Here is a 3,910-nt window from a genome sequence, read left to right as displayed (position 1 = left end):
TGCGCCACCAAGCGATGAATAACAAACTCGATTTTGACGTTTATACACTGATACAAAACACTGCATACATGTAAAGGAATATTGTTTTTTCGAGACAAATTCTCATAAATATCGCAACTGACTATCTACAAAGTTAATCAGTACTGAGAAAGAATTGTAAACTCACATTTACAGCTTAATACTTATTCACTGAACACTACACCATTACTTTAGTAACTCGTACTAATACTCAATATTATGTCATGCCATCTCTCAACAGTAACTCGTACTAATACACAACATTATGTCATGCCATCTCTCAACAGTAACTCGTATCCCATGTCATCTCTCAACAGTAACTCGTACTAATACACAACATTATGTCATGCCATCTCTCAACAGTAACTCGTACTAATACACAACATTATGTCATGCCATCTCTCAACAGTAACTCGTATCCCATGCCATCTCTCAAGAGTAACTCGTACTAATACTCAACATTATGTCATGTCATCTCTCAACAGTAACTCGTACTAATACACAACATTATGTCATGCCATCTCTCAACAGTAACTCGTACTAATACACAACATTATGTCATGCCATCTCTCAACAGTAACTCGTATCCCATGCCATCTCTCAACAGTAACTCGTACTAATACTCAATATTATGTCATGTCATCTCTCAACAGTAACTCGTACTAATACACAACATTATGTCATGCCATCTCTCAACAGTAACTCGTACTAATACACAACATTATGTCATGCCATCTCTCAACAGTAACTCGTATCCCATGTCATCTCTCAACAGTAACTCGTACTAATACACAACATTATGTCATGTCATCTCTCAACAGTAACTCGTACTAATACACAACATTATGTCATGCCATCTCTCAACAGTAACTCGTACTAATACACAACATTATGTCATGCCATCTCTCAACAGTAACTCGTATCCCATGTCATCTCTCAACAGTAACTCGTACTAATACACAACATTATGTCATGCCATCTCTCAACAGTAACTCGTACTAATACACAACATTATGTCATGCCATCTCTCAACAGTAACTCGTATCCCATGTCATCTCAACAGTAACTCGTACTAATACACAACATTATGTCATGCCATCTCTCAACAGTAACTCGTACTAATACACAACATTATGTCATGCCATCTCTCAACAGTAACTCGTATCCCATGCCATCTCTCAACAGTAACTCGTACTAATACTCAACATTATGTCATGTCATCTCTCAACAGTAACTCGTACTAATACACAACATTATGTCATGCCATCTCTCAACAGTAACTCGTACTAATACACAACATTATGTCATGCCATCTCTCAACAGTAACTTGTATCCCATGCCATCTCTCAACAGTAACTCGTACTAATACTCAATATTATGTCATGTCATCTCTCAACAGTAACTCGTACTAATACACAACATTATGTCATGCCATCTCTCAACAGTAACTCGTATCCCATGTCATCTCAACAGTAACTCGTACTAATACACAACATTATGTCATGCCATCTCTCAACAGTAACTCGTACTAATACACAACATTATGTCATGCCATCTCTCAACAGTAACTCGTATCCCATGCCATCTCTCAACAGTAACTCGTACTAATACTCAACATTATGTCATGTCATCTCTCAACAGTAACTCGTACTAATACACAACATTATGTCATGCCATCTCTCAACAGTAACTCGTACTAATACACAACATTATGTCATGCCATCTCTCAACAGTAACTCGTATCCCATGCCATCTCTCAACAGTAACTCGTACTAATACTCAATATTATGTCATGTTATCTCTCAACAGTAACTCGTACTAATACACAACATTATGTCATGCCATCTCTCAAAAGTAACTCGTACTAATACACATTATGTCATGCCATCTCTCAACAGTAACTCGTATCCCATGCCATCTCTCAACAGTAACTCGTACTAATACTCAACATTATGTCATGTCATCTCTCAACAGTAACTCGTACTAATACACAACATTATGTCATGCCATCTCTCAACAGTAACTCGTACTAATACACAACATTATGTCATGCCATCTCTCAACAGTAACTCGTATCCCATGCCATCTCTCAACAGTAACTCGTATCCCATGCCATCTCTCAGCAGTAACTCGTATCTCGTGCCGTCTCTCAACAGTAACTTGTATCCCATGCCATCTCTAAACAGTAACTCGTATCTTATGCCATCTCTCAACAGTAAATCGTATCTTATGCCATCTCCAACAGTAACTCGTATCCCATGCCATCTCACAACAGTTACTCGTATACCATGCCATCTCTCAACAGTAACTCGTATCTTATGCCATCTCTCAACAGTAACTCGTATCCCATGCCATCTCTAAACAGTAACTCGTATCTTATGCCATCTCTCAACAGTAACTCGTATCTTATGCCATCTCTCAACAGTAACTTGCATCCCATGCCATCTCTTAACAGTAACTCGTATACCATGCCATCTCTAAACAGTAACTCGTATCTTATGCCATCTCTCAACAGTAACTCGTATCCCATGCCATCTCACAACAGTTACTCGTATACCATGCCATCTCTCAACAGTAACTCATATCTTATGCCATCTCTCAACAGTAACTCGTATCCCATGCCATCTCTCAACAGTAACTCGTATCCCATGCCATCTCTCAACAGTAACTTGCATCCCATGCCATCTCTCAACAGTAACTCGTATCACATGCCATCTCTCAACAGTAACTCGTATCCCATGCCATCTCTCAACAGTAATCCGTATCCCATACCATCTCTCAACAGTAACTCGTATCCCATGTCATCTCTCAACAGTAATCCGTATCCCATACCATCTCTAAACAGTAACTCGTATCTTATGCCATCTCTCAACAGTAACTCGTATCCCATGCCATCTCACAACAGTTACTCGTATACCATGCCATCTCTCAACAGTAACTCATATCTTATGCCATCTCTCAACAGTAACTCGTATCCCATGCCATCTCTCAACAGTAACTCATATCCCATGCCATCTCTCAACAGTAACTCGTACTAATACTCAATATTATGTCATGTCATCTCTCAACAGTAACTCGTACTAATACACAACATTATGTCATGCCATCTCTCAACAGTAACTCGTACTAATACACAACATTATGTCATGCCATCTCTCAACAGTAACTCGTATCCCATGTCATCTCTCAACAGTAACTCGTACTAATACACAACATTATGTCATGTCATCTCTCAACAGTAACTCGTACTAATACACAACATTATGTCATGCCATCTCTCAACAGTAACTCGTACTAATACACAACATTATGTCATGCCATCTCTCAACAGTAACTCGTATCCCATGTCATCTCTCAACAGTAACTCGTACTAATACACAACATTATGTCATGCCATCTCTCAACAGTAACTCGTACTAATACACAACATTATGTCATGCCATCTCTCAACAGTAACTCGTATCCCATGTCATCTCAACAGTAACTCGTACTAATACACAACATTATGTCATGCCATCTCTCAACAGTAACTCGTACTAATACACAACATTATGTCATGCCATCTCTCAACAGTAACTCGTATCCCATGCCATCTCTCAACAGTAACTCGTACTAATACTCAACATTATGTCATGTCATCTCTCAACAGTAACTCGTACTAATACACAACATTATGTCATGCCATCTCTCAACAGTAACTCGTACTAATACACAACATTATGTCATGCCATCTCTCAACAGTAACTTGTATCCCATGCCATCTCTCAACAGTAACTCGTACTAATACTCAATATTATGTCATGTCATCTCTCAACAGTAACTCGTACTAATACACAACATTATGTCATGCCATCTCTCAACAGTAACTCGTATCCCATGTCATCTCAACAGT

Source organism: Saccoglossus kowalevskii, chromosome 1 (genome assembly GCF_978046115.1).
Source record: "Saccoglossus kowalevskii chromosome 1, keSacKowa6.1, whole genome shotgun sequence".
Lineage (NCBI taxonomy): Eukaryota > Metazoa > Hemichordata > Enteropneusta > Harrimaniidae > Saccoglossus > Saccoglossus kowalevskii.
Note: the sequence above shows the minus strand (reverse complement) of the source record.